We start from the raw sequence: 14,149 nt of genomic DNA, 5'->3' as shown, positions 1-14,149 counted from the left end.
TTAAGAATTGGCACAGGCTTGGGCGGGGAGGGGGTAGGGGGTAAAGTGAACTTTCAAAAAGCAGGGGATACCTGTATGCTGATGAAGGGGTGGGTGGAGGCTCAGGTGGAGCATAAACACTGACAGAGGCCAATTGGATCGACTGTGCTGGAGACTCAATGGGACAGAGACAAATAGATCTGAAATTCATACACCTGCACTTCAGCCGCTTCTGTGGACTGTTTCCGTAGGGAAGGTGCAATCCCAGGCTCAGAGAGCGTCAGTCCCCACTGGAAGTAAAGTGGGTGAGAGTGCGGCCAGTCAGCATAAAGAAACCCCTTGCCCCTCCCACTTCACCCACTAAACAAGGTTCAAGATGTGACTCTCAGCAATAGTAACAGCAGAATCCAACCCGAATCCCTGCGCCATCTCACTTGTGAAGTTGCTGGTTTCTCCACAAGTTGCACGACTGGGTGAAGCCCTTCCCACACACTGGACAGGTGAACGGCCGCTCCTTGGTGTGGATGTGCTGGTGTTTGTGCAGGGTGGAGGAATCGCAGAAGTTGCTCCACATGGGACAGGTGAATGGCTTCTCCCCAGTGTGGACGCGGAAGCTGAGCAGCAGGTGATCCGACTGGGTGTAGCCCTTCCCGTACACGGAGCAGGAAAACGGTTTCTCCCCGGTGTGGATCCGCTGGTGCGGCAGCAGGTGGTGTGACTGAGTGAAGCCCTGCCCACACACGGGGCAGATGAACGGGTTCTTGCTGGTGTGGACACACTGGTGGGCCAGGAGGTGGTGTAATTGAGTGAAGCCTTTCCTGCACTGAGTGCAGGTGAACAGCCGCTGCCCCGTATGAAAACGCCGATGAAGCTCCAGCGCAGATAGCGAGGGGAAACCATTCCCACACTCTCCACATTTCCACGGTTTCTCCATAGTGCAGGTGCCCTCGTCTCTCTCAGACCTTAACAATCAGTTGAAAACTCGCTCAAGCTTACAGCATGTGTGTGGTGTTACTGGTGAACCCGCTGATAATTGGAGGACTCTCATTCAGACTGTGAAGCTTGTTCCAGTCACTACTCTGGTGTGTGGGTACGTGAGACTCTGAGTTTCCTGTCACACTGACGTCTAAAACCTAACTAAGCAGACAGACCTTCCCCCCTTTGTTTTCAAGGCCGTCAATATCCACGTCCTCGTGAATCAAGTGACTGTCAGACTTTGATGTGATGTTTGGTCTGAGATTTCTGCCGCCAAATTCTTCTCTTGTAATATTCCTGTGAAGTGATTGCAAAGGTCATCACAGTCAGTCCATGATAGAAAATCTGAACGTAATTCTAGTTACTGTGGAACATTCTTTCCTCTCAATCCCAAAGATCTTTGTGTAGATCTATATGTAACTGTAAACCAACAGGGTTATGGGGCAGACTGCATACCTCCACGAAGAGTTCATATGGACTCAAGTTGCTGAATGGACCTCTGCAGTGCAGTATTGACCCTCTTACTGAAGGTCAACAATATGATGCAGTAAGATATTACAAGCCCAGAAACAACTGCAAATCAGACAAGGTCTTTTCAGAAGTTGGACCATGAACTTCTGAAGCTGCTGCTGCTCTTCCTCTCTCTCTGAATGAAGATTGATCTTCACCCAGATTGCAACTTCCTTCCTCTGTCCAAATAGTAGTGAACACAGCCCTTTTTTTGAAGGATGGCATGTTTCCTGATCATCACAATGAAAGGGGTGTCTTCCCCCTGATATGCAAAGAGACGGTGAGTCAGGGGAGGGCAGGGTCACGTCTTATGTTGTTGTGTTGAATCTGTGACAGCTGCAACAATTCACCCCAACTCCTGTACTCAGTGCTCTGACTGATGAAAGCAAGCATGCCGAAAGTCTTCTTCACCGCCCTGTCTACCCATGATTCCACTTTCTCGGAGCTATGAACCTGCACCCCTACATCTCTTGGTTTGAAAGACTGCATTTGAACAGATTTGGTGCTTGTTGGTATGTGTGCTTATCTCGACTCTAATTCGGTATTTTATACTGAATGCCATGACTGATGAAGGCCAGTGTGCCAAAAAATTTCTACCTGTGACTCCATTTTCAGAGAACTGTGAACCTGTACTCCAAGATCCCTCTGTTCCACTACACTCCTTAAGGTCCTGCCATTCACCATGAAATTCCTACCTTGATTTGACTATACAAAATGTAAGACCTCACACTTATCTATATTAAACTCCATTTGCCATTAACCTTCAACCTATGCCCTCTAATTTGGGACTCCCCCACCCCAAGAGAAAAGACCTTGCCTATTTACCCTACCCATGCCCCTCATGATTTTATAAATGTCTATAATGTCACTCCTCAGCCTCCAAAGCCCCAGGAAAAATAGCCCCAGTCTATTCAGCCTCTTCCTGTAGCTCAAACCCTCCAACCCTGGCAGCATCCTTGTAAATGTTTTCTCAACCCTTTCAAGTTTCACAACACCCTTCCTGTAGCAGAAAGCACAGAATTGCATGCAGTATTGCAACAATGATGGAACCAATGTCCTCTCTGAAGAGGATTTTAAAACAATATTTATAACTACAAGCAAATCAAGTTAGTTGGGCATGACCTTCCCATAGCAGTTTGTTTTGGTTGTCCTTCATTAACCTATGCTTTATAATATGTATGAAAATATTTTGAGGGATGGGATTGTCTGAAATTGCCAGTTGTATCCTTTTCCTCATTACTATTTACTATTCAATTCAGCCCATTGAGTTGACTCTGCCATTTATTCAGATCACGATTATTCTGGCAAACATTTACTCCACTTTCCTGCCATTGTCCCATAATCCTCAATTCACTTACTGATTTAAAAAAAACAACTATCTCAGCCTTGAATGCAAATAACAACCCAGGCTCAACAGCACTCTGTCGTATCAAGTTCCACAGATTTGCTGCCCTCAGGAGAAATCCCTATCTGTCCTAAAAATGCAATCTCTTGTTTGGAGGTTATTTCCTCTGGTCCCAGATTCACCCACTTTTCCACATCTAGCCTGTCAAGTCTCCTCAGAATCTTGTACGTGACAATAAGGTTATCTCCAATTCTTCTAACTTCTAATAAGCACAGGCCCAACCTATTCAGTTCTCCTCATAAGACATTCTTTCCATACCTGATATCATCATGGTCAACTTTCTCTGGAGTGCCTCCAATGCCAATATATCCTTCCTCAGGTAAAGGGCCCAAAACTGTTCACAGTATTCAGTTGTGGCCTGACGAAGGCCTTAAATAGGTTCACTATAACCTTCCTACATTTATACTCTATTGAAAAGGCCAACCTCCCATTTGCTTCCCTATTACTCACTGAAATTGGATGAAGACATTCGTGGACGTGATTCCAAATTCCTCTGTTCTAAACTTTTCTCCATTTAATATTCAGTTCTTCACCTCCTGACAAACTGCATTACCTCATTTTCCCATCTGCCAACCTTTCGCTCATTTGCTTAACCTGTCTTTATCCCTCTCCAGATATCTAATGTCATCCTCACCACCTGCTTTCATATCAACTATCTTTTCTGCAAACTTAGCAATAGTACGTTCACTTTACTTATCCAAGTAATTCATACATATATATTGCAAATAATGTTGGCCCCAGCGCTGATCCCTGTGGTAAGCCACTAGTTACAAGTTGCCATCCTGATCATGCTCCTTATCACAACTATGGTAGTTAGCCAATCCTCTACCCATGCTAACATACAGTCTCCAACACCCTGGGCTCTTTGATTATTTCATGAGATGTGAATATCATTGACTGTGCCAATAACTCTTCCCAAATTGTCCTTGAAAATGTGGTGTTGAGCTGCCTCTTAAATTGCTTCACAAATATGACGTGGACTACCACAATGTTTAGGAGTGAGTTCCAGCATTTTGGTCAATAACAGAAGTAATGCGATATATTCCGCAGTCGGAATGCTGTGCTCACACTTGTTTGTTCTTGGTGGTTGAGGTCATGGCTTGGAAGGTGGTTTTGAAGAACCACCACTCATGCAACCAAGCCAGACTGATAGATTGTGGCCCCAGACTCTGCCACTTTGACTTTCCTCATCAATCACGCAGGGCTCTTTGCTTACTATTTCACGAGATGTGAATATCATTGGCTGTGCCGACAACTCTTCCCAAACTGACCTTGAAAAGTGTGCTGAGCTGCCTCTTAAATTGCTTCACAAATATGATGTGGATTGCAACAATGTTCAGGAGTGAGTTCCAGCATTTTGGTCAATAACAAAGAAATAATACAATATATCTTGCACTCAGAATCCTGTGTTCACACTTGTTTGTTCTTGGCAGTTGAGGTCATGGCATGGAGCGTGCTATTGAAGAACCACCACTCATGCAATCAAGTCAGACTGATAGATTGTGGCCCCAGACTCTGCCATTTGATTTTCCTCATCAATCTACATTCTTTCCAGCCATGTTTCAGTCTCAAACTGCCACGCATTGCCTTCCAATACGGCTTAAAGGTAGGAATACACAAGATAATCAATCGTATTTTGGGTTGTATAAATCTTAGCCTGCCAGAATTATTTTCTCAGACTTTAATTAAACTTTAGTTACACTTTAGTTGACTGCTTGAAATGGTTTGTTAGTCAGACTTGAATCATCATGCTCAAAGGAGACAATGCCAATAATATCATTAAACTCCTCTTTTTGTTAAAAAAGGACAAGCTCTTGATTTATTTTTACAACTTACTGGTATTCACACCTGCACATTCAAGGTCAAACTCAGACATCATAAATGAAATTACACCATTAATTTTGTTTTACAACAATCCAACAGATTAATTAATAATACACAGTGAATACCAAGGCTGATTAATGTGAAATTAAATTTGACCGAAAGAATGTAAAATCAAGATGTGAGATAACAAATGGGGGAAGGGCAGAAGGTAAGAAATGCAGCATCACAGAAGATGCTCCTCCAGGGAGTGTATTTTACCAACTACAACTGCTCAATATAAACAAACACTCTGACATGATCCTCCGGTTTTAATGTAAACCATAGCCCCATACAGTAGGTACCATTTAAATAAGTTTATAGATACAAGCCTTGAGCAAATCCAGCCTCCAGCCGGACCCCCCGCTTCTTGGAGCTCGGACCTTCCTCCAGCTCCGGGGGGGTTGTTGAGCTCCTGGGCTCCGGCCGCCGCCGAAGAAGCCGCGGGCGCCGGCTCTCTCTCCTCCACCGCCGACATTTTTAATTTGTTTTCTCGTTCACCCGGTAACCGTCACCTCCCCCTTCCCGGGCCCCGGAAATTATACAAAAATAAACAATAAACCCCACCGGGGACTGTCTCCTTTACTTCACAACTTTTGTTTGAAAAGTTCCGACTTTAATTTGAAATGTATTTTAAAGGTATTTTCTGAGGTAAACGATGCCTGTCTGCCCCCCTCCCTCCGTCAGAAACCGCCCGCTGAGTCGATGAGAAAACCGCAGCCTCGCGCCGCCATCTTTGTTTTTCTTCTTCTTTCCGTCTCCTCCTTCTGTGACGCGCGTCGTCCACGCCCCGCCCAATCAGAACGCACTTTACACCAACTGACCAATGGCGACCGGCGCAGGTTGTCACTGCCAGAGTTTGTGTCCAATTGCCAATTCGGGATAATAAAGGGAGGAGCCACAATTTTTTTTATGTGACTGCACATCTCATTCCTTTTGCCTGTCTCTTCCACAGGGGAGGGGGAATCCCAAACTAGAGGGTACAGGTTTAGGGTGAGAGGGGAAAAATTTAAAATGAACCCAAGGATTAAAAAAAAGTGTGAAAGTTAATTCGCCTCAAGAAAAGCCCCTCTCTTACGACCTGAACAAAATAGATTGTTCACAGCCTATTACTCACTAAACAAGAAGGATGTTGTGAAACTTAAAAGAGTTCAGAAATTATTTAGAAGAATGTTGCTAGGGTTGGAGGGTTTGAGCGACAGGGAGAGGCTGAATTGGCTGGGGCTATTTTCCCTGGAGCATTGGAGGCTGAGGGGTGACCTTATGGAGGTTTATAAGATCTTGACAGATATGGATATGAGAAAAAGATAAGGTTTTCACTGGGGCGGGGGAGTCCAGTACAAGAGGGCATTAGTTTTTGGGTGAGAGGGGAAAGATTTAAAACGACACCAAGGGGCACCTTTTTCACATTTAGGTTGGTGTGTGAACTGAATGAGCTGCCAGGAAAAATGGTGGAGGCTGGTACAAATACAACATTTAAAAGGCATCTGGATAGGTACATAAATAGGAAGTTTTAGAAGGATATGGACAAAGTGCTGGCAAATGGGACAAGATTAATTTAGGCTATCTGGTTGGCATATACCGAAGGATCGTTTTTGTGCTCTACAACTCAATGGTTCTATTTCCACAGAGCCAGAACCAATTTCAAAAGGCTAGCAATAGGCCATTCGCCCCTTACACACTGTCCTCAACTGTGGCCTAACTGAGCATATTTCAATTCTCAGTGCTATGTAATGAGCCAGACTTTATTAAAAATCTTAAAGCAAAGGAACACTTAGGAGGCAGCGATTATAATAGGGTAGAGATCAGTGTGCAGTTTAAAAAAGGGAAGACAAAATTAGATGTAATGGTGTTACAGTTAAATGAAGGGCAATAAGAGAGGAATTGACAAAAATTGACTGGAAGCAGAGCCTAGTGGGGAAGACAGTAGAGCAACAATAGCAGGAATTTCTGGGTGTAATTGAGGACACAGTACAGAGGTTCATTCCCCCAAAAAAGAAAGATTATTGGGCGGGGTGGGGGGGAAAGAAGACTGCCATAGCTGACAAAGGAAGTCATGAAATGTATCAACAAAAAAGAGAGCCGAGAAAGTGGCCAGACCACTGGGAAATCAGAAGCTTGGGAAAACAACAAAAACAAACAGAAGATAACAAAGAGAGAAATAAGGAAGGAGAGGATCAAATATGAAGGTAAGTGGACCAGTAATGTTAGAAATGATAGTAAAAGTTTTTTGCAATACATAAACAAACGAGCGGCAAAAGTAGAAATTGGGCTGCCCCAAATTGATGCAGGAAGGCTAGTGATGGGAGATAATAAATAACTGAAGAACCTAATAAATACTGTGTGTCAGTTTTCACAATGGAAGACATGAGTAATATCCTAACACTTAAGGAGAGTTAAGGGGCAGAGTTGAGTATGGTAGCCGTTACAAAAAAGAAAGTGCGAGAAAAGCTAAAAGGTCTAAAAATTGAGAAATCTCCTAGCCCTGATGGCTACAGCCTAGCGTTCTGAGGGAGGTGGTTGAAGAATTAGCAGAGATGTTGGTTGTAATCTTTCAAAAATCACTGCAGTCAGGGAAAGTCCCAGATGATTGGAAAATCACTGTCGTAAGTCCTTTGTTCAAGAAAGGATCAAGACAAAAGCTGGAAAATTATACGCCGATTAGCCTAACCGCAGTTGTAGATAAAATTCTAAAATCTATCATTAAGGATGAGATTTCTAAATTCTTGGAAGTGCATGGTTGGATTAAAATAAGTCAGCATGGATTTAGTAAGGGGAGGTCGTGCCTGACAAACTTGAAGAGTTAACAAGTAGGTTAGACTTGGGAAACCCAGAGGATGTCATCTACCTAGATTTCCAAAAGGCCTTTGGTAAGGTGCCTCATAGGAGGCTGCTGAGAAAAGTGAGGGTCCATGGTATTGGAGTTGAGCTACTGGCATGGATTGAAGATAGGCTGCCTGAGAGAAGGCAGAGAGTTGGGATAAAAGGTTCTTTTTCGGAATGGCAGCTGGTGACAAGTGGTGTCCCTCAGGGCTCAGTGTTGGGGCTGCAGATGTTCACTTTATATATTAATGATCTGGATAAAGGGACTGGGGGCATTCCTACGAAGTTTGCTGATGATACAAAGTTAGGCAGACAGGCAGGTAGTTCTGAGAAGGTGGGGAGGCTGCAGAAAGATTTGGACAGTTTAGGAGTGTGGTCCAGGACATGGCTGATGAAATTCAATGTAAGCAAATGTGAGGTCTTGCACTTTGGAAAAAAGAATACAGGCATGGACTATTTTCTAAACAGTGAGAAAATTCATAAAGCCAAAGTACAAAAGGGATCTGGGACTGGTGGTCCAGGATTCTCTAAAGTCTGACTTGCAGGTTGAGTCTGTGCTTAAGAAAGCAAATATAATGACGTTATTTATCTCAGAGTTGGAATGTAAAAGCAGCAATGTGCTGCTGAAACTTTATAAAGCTCTGGTTAGGCCCCATTTAGAATACTGTGTCCAATTTTGGGCCCCACACCTCAGTAAGGACATAGTGGCACTGGAGCATGTCCAGCGGAGATTCACACGATGATTGCTGGTATCATAGGCCTAACAGACAATGAACAGCTGAGGATCCTGGAATTATATTCATTAGAATTTAGAAGGTTGAGGGCAGATCTAATAGAAACTTACAAGATAGTGCATGGCTTAAAGAGTGTGGATGCTGGTAAGATTTTTTCCATTAGGCAGGGAGACTAGGACCCATGGGCACAGCCTGATAATTAGAGGGGGTCAGTTTAGAATGGAAATGAGGAGACATTTCTTCAGCCAGAGAGTGGTGGGCCTGTGGATTTCATTGGCATGGAGCGCAGTGGAGACCGGGACATTAAATGTCTTCAAGGCAGAGATTGATAAATTCTTGGTATCGCAAGGAATTAAGACCTATGTGGAGAGAATGGGTAAGTGGAGTTGAAATGCCCGTCAGCCATGATTAAACGGCAGAGTGGACTTATGACCTTACTTCCACTCCAATGTCTTATGGTCCGAAGGAAGAGCTCTTTGCTATTCACTTTACCTCCATTTCTAATGATTTTATAAATCTTAGTAAGGTCACCCCTCAACCCCCTACACTCCAATGAAGACAGTCCCAACCTTTCCTTATAACTCAAACCCTCCAGTCCTGGCAACATCCTGGTAAATCTTTATGGAACCCTCTCTAATAGTATTCTTCCTGTCACAGAGCCACCAAAACTGTACTCAGTACCCAGAAAGTGGCCTCACCAACATCCTGTACAACCTCAACGTGATGTCCCAACTTCTACACTCAATGGGGTGGACAGTGAAGGCAATGGTGCAAAATGCCTTCTCTTCCACCTGTCTAGCAGTGATGCAACTTTCAAAGAACTATATACCTGAACCCCCTAACCACTTCCCCCACCCACCCTGCCAAAGTGTCTCTGTTCTACAACACAACCCAGGGACCTACCATTAACTGTACATAGCAATGCTGAAAATTCCTGCATTCTTCGCCTGAAGCCCACTGAAGATGTTACCCAGTAGGTAACGAAACGTCTGGAAATGAACCTTGCAGCTCAGCAAGCAAACGTACATCCAAAACCTCAACCTGAGCTACAAATCTTCTCAAAACTCACTATGTCCAGTCCTTCCTTGTTTCGCAAAATGCAACTTCTCACTTTTATTCATACTTCTCCCCTCTCCCATAGACACACACACACACACGCCCCACAACACATTTACAGGCTTAAACACCATCACACTCACCTCACTCTTACGCACGCACTCACACACAAACTCGTATATACACCGACACACACACACACAAACTCTATGGAGTGAATTTGTATTGGCCGAATTATATTTGCAGATACTTTCAATTTTGCTCAAAAAGCACACGATCTGCAGGCAGTCAATCCATGCAATATTTTATAAATTCCTACCTTGGAAATAGAACCTGTCTGATTCAAGATTGGAATACTGACAGACTCGAACCTCACATCTTTAATGCATTGTGTGAGCTGAGATGTCACTTTTTTTTAATAAAACATTAAGTCATCTCAAGAACGTGACTTTAAAGATGTTCTGGGATTTACATATTAATGAACTAAAACCTGCAACCCATTCTAAAAGATGAAAGACATAACAACAATCTAGCTTTGTTCAATAGATCCTATCAGTCGCATGACACTGTGATCTTTTGCTATACAATCGGTGTATTATTCCCCGGCTAACAGCTACCCGATGAAGGAGCAGCACTCTGAAAGCTAGTGCTTCCAAATAAACGTGTTGGAGTATAACCTGGTGTTGTGTGATTTTTAACTTTATCTACCCCAGTCCAACACCGGCACCTCCACACCGTTTCCAGTGAACCCAGCCCACATCTCCCGCTGCTGCCAGTAAACTATACAATGCTGATGAAACGGTGCAGTACCTGCACTTCTGAAAAATTTACAACTTCTAACGATACTAGCTACTCATTCACTGCTCCATCTGATACATGACATTGGAAACTTAGTGCAGGAAGCTGAAATGAAATGAGTAGCTTTAAAACAAAAACATCTTGGAGCACAAAGCCTTCAATGAGAGTCTGAGCCCGGCGATAAGTTCAGGTAACCTTTATTGTGACCCAACGTTGTTACAGCTTCAGATCCCCCCCCAGCAAAAAGGTGTAGAAAAAGTCGCTGCTTTTTAAATAGCTTAAGGTCAAAGAGTGCACCCCCACCCCACACCACCTCACCTTCTTTACTATGGTCAGCACCGAGTTGTCAGTTTGTAATTGGATCCTTGGTACAGCCTTAACTGTAGGAAGTATTGCCCCACTCAGCAATTTCAACCCATACCCTGTAAACAATTAAGTCTTTCCCCACTCAATGACCGATGGCAGTGGTGGGCAATGAAGAGTCAACCATGCTGTTGTGGGTCTGGAGTTATGAGTAGGGTAAAGGATGCAGCTGGGACGACCGAGTGAATCCTTCCCCACATTAGCAGTTTCTTTCCCTAAAAAGGGATGTGAGTGAATCAGATGGGTGATGTCCCCCAAACATTCATTTCTTCATTAGGTTCTGAACTCCAGATTTCTGACCGAAAGCCAATTCCACCATCTGCCATGGCAGGATTCAAACCTGGGATTCCCCGGAACTGGGTTGATAGTCCAGTCAATAAGGCAATTGGCTATCCCTTCTTTAATCCCCCTGCGATGGCACATGAACTCGCTGGTGCCTCCGCAGATGAGAAGCGCGGGTAAAGCCCTTCTCACTGCCTCTCCCCAGTGTGCACCTGCCGGTAGGCCAGCAGGATTGAGGAATTGCTGAAGGCCTTCCCACACTCATTGCAGAAGAACGGCCTCTCTCCAGTGTGCCCCTGCCTGTGGGCCAGCAGGGTGGAGGCCTGGGTAAAGCCCTTCCCACACTCGGGGCAGCTGAAGGGCCTCTCCCGTGTGGACCCGCTGGTGCCTCACCAGGTCGGAGGAATTGCTGAAGGCCTTTCCGCACTTGGGGCAGATGAATGGCCTCTCCCCAGTATGACTGCGCTGATGAGTCTCCAGGATAGAAGGGACACGGAAGCCTTTTCCGCAGTCGCCACACTTCCACGGTTTCTGCACGGGGCGGGATCCATTGGGTTTCTCCATGGCCGAAGCTTCAGCTGCACACAAACACATGTACAGCCCCTCCCTGCCGTGAATTCCTCTTTCTAGGCTGTATAACTGCTTCAGGTTCCACAATCAGTCCGCTGCAACAGTAGGGTCTCTCATCCAGTCCCATTGATGCTGAAGACGTGCTCCAACAGGAACCAAAAGGCTTTGCTCCTTCTCAGAGAATCACAGTCAAAAATTGTTGCAGTCCTGATGGATTGAGTGACTGTCGGACATTGACGTCGAAGTGAGGACTGCAGAAGCTGGAGAGTCAGAGTTGAACAGTGCGGCGCTGGAAAATTACAACAGGTCCGGCAGCATCCGAGGAGCAGGAAAGTTGATGTTTCAGGCATCAGGCATCAGCCCTTCATCTGTTGATTTTGAAACTTCCGTCTTCAGATCATCAAATGCTTTGTAAAAAGAGATGACAAAAGTCATGATTGTCAGTGCAAGGTAGAAATTCAGAACAAGCAATTCTACTTTCTGCAGAACATTCTTTTCTTTTGTTATTCCACGCTGAATATGGAAAGCACCATCCCACTCTCTCTCCCCCTCTGTTCTCACACCGCTCTAACTAATTCTCCTGAAGGTGTTGATTCAGGATCTTACAGGGGCAGAACAGCAAAAACTTCAAGACTGACATCTCTCTGAATTTTGGATAACTCCCCTGCTGAGAGTGAGCAGGTCTGATTTTGGGAAGCTCCAAAAATAGTGTCAGTTCAGGGTGAACCTGCAATGCAAGTTCTTGAGGAACAACCAGACATGAAGTGGTTAACATCCCTGGAAAGGAGAGAGCAAAATAAGACATCAAAGGCATTAAAACCGACACCAGAGAGAAACTGAACATACAGATGTGGCAAGCCAGAGTCAGAGATAGACAGCATGGAAACAGTCCAACTCGTCGATACCAACCAAATATTCTAAATTAATCTAGACCCATTTGCCAGCATTTGGCCCACAACCCTCTAAACCCTTCCATTTTATATTTTCATCCAGATGCCTTTCAAATGTCATAATTGTACACCCATTTCCTCTGGCAGCTCATTCCTTACACGCGCCAGTCTCTTAATGACAGAGTGAATTTAGCACAGTGAATCCATCTTACCCATAGTGCCCAGGGGTGTGTAGGTTAAGTTAGCACAGCCAATCCACCCTAACCTGCACATCCCTTGACAATATGGGTAACAGAACACTGCAAATCCACCTAAACCCATCCAAAACAGAACACTATGGGTCATTGAACATGGCGAATCCACCCCAACATGGACAAAGTTACATATACCACAATACCAGGTTACAGTCCAAGTTTATTTCAAAGCACTGGCTTTCGGAGTGCTGCAACTTATTCAGTTGGTTGTGGAGTACATGATCATAAGACACAGAATTTATGGAAAAACATTACAGTGTCCTGCCACTGAAATGATATACTGAACGAACCTGGATTGTTAAGTCTTTCATCTTTTAGAATGGGTTGCAGGTATCAATAATATGCAAGTCCCAGAACCTCCTGTCAGGCTCCTTCTCGAGATAACGTAAGGTTTTATAAGAAAAGGTGACATCTCAGCTCAGATAATGCATGAAAGGAGTGAGGTCAGAGTCTGTCTGTATCCCAATCTTGAGTCAGACCACTTCGATTTGCAAAGTGGAATTTACAAAATATTACATGTATTGGCTGCCTGCATTGACTGCCAGCACATTGTGCATTTAGGGTTATACAGTCATAGATGGACAGCATGGAAACAGACCCTTTAGTCCAACTCATCCATGACGGCCAGATATCCCAACCCAATCAAGTCCCACCTGCCAGCAACTTGCCCATATCCCTCCAAATTCTTCCTATTCATATGGCCATCCAGACTAGCCTCCACCACTTCCTCTGGCGGCTCATTCCATACACATACCACCCCCTGAGTGAAGAAGTTGCCTCTTTAGGTCCCTTTCACACTAAACCTATACCCTCTAGTTCTGGACTCCCCCACCCCAGGGGAAAGACTTTGTCCATTTATCCTTTCCAAGCCCCTCATGATTTTATAAATCTCTGTAAGATCACCCCTTAGCCTCTGACGCTCCAGGGAAAACAGCCCTAGCCTATTTAACCTCTCCCTATAGCTCAAATCTTCCAATCCTAGCAACATCCTTGTACATATTTTCTGAACCCTTTCAAGTTTCACAACATCTTTCCGACAGGAAGGAGACCAGAACTGCATGTAATATTCCAACAGTGGCCTAACCAATATCCTGTGCATCCGCAACATGACCTCCAAATTCCTGTACTCAATACTCTGACTATTAAAAGGAAAGCAGACCAAATGCCTTCTTCACTATCCAATCACTATCCTTTTCTTCACTACCTGCGACTCCACTTTCAAGGAGCTATGAAACTGCACTCCAAGACCTCTTTGTTCAGCAACACTTTCTAGGACCTTACCATTAAGTGTATAACTACTGCTAAGATTTGCTTTCCTAAAATGCAGCTCCTCACATTTATCTGAATTGAACTCCATCTGCCACTTCTCAGCCCATTGGCCCATCTGATCAAGATCTCGTTCTAATCTGAGGTAACCTTCTTCGCTGTCCACTACACCTCCAATTTTAGTGTCATCAGCAAACGTATAGCTATACCTCTTATGCTCACATCCAAATCATTTATATAAAATGATGAAAAGTAGTGGAACCAGCACAGATCCTTGTGGCACTCCACTGGTCACAGGCCTCCTGTCTGTAAAACAACCCTCCACCACCACCTTCTACCTTTGCGCCAGTTCTGTATCCAAATGGCAAGTTCTCCCTGTATTCC

General features: G+C 44.4%; 1 long non-coding RNA gene across 1 annotated transcript; it reads right to left on the bottom strand.

Moving 5' to 3' along the window:
• Window positions 1-10,320: 10,320 nt before the first annotated feature.
• On the bottom strand, window positions 10,321-13,558 carry LOC140460995 (uncharacterized). The gene is made up of 2 exons (XR_011954441.1): window positions 12,790-13,558; window positions 10,321-11,762 (listed from the first exon to the last, which is right to left on the bottom strand). It is a non-coding gene; the product is annotated as an uncharacterized lncRNA (long non-coding RNA).
• Window positions 13,559-14,149: the final 591 nt, after the last annotated feature.

The sequence above is a fragment of the Chiloscyllium punctatum genome, chromosome 36, assembly GCF_047496795.1.
Source record: "Chiloscyllium punctatum isolate Juve2018m chromosome 36, sChiPun1.3, whole genome shotgun sequence".
Taxonomy (NCBI): Eukaryota; Metazoa; Chordata; class Chondrichthyes; order Orectolobiformes; family Hemiscylliidae; genus Chiloscyllium; species Chiloscyllium punctatum.
The sequence above is the reverse complement of the archived record's forward strand: the minus strand, read 5'-3'. Positions and strand labels throughout refer to the sequence as shown.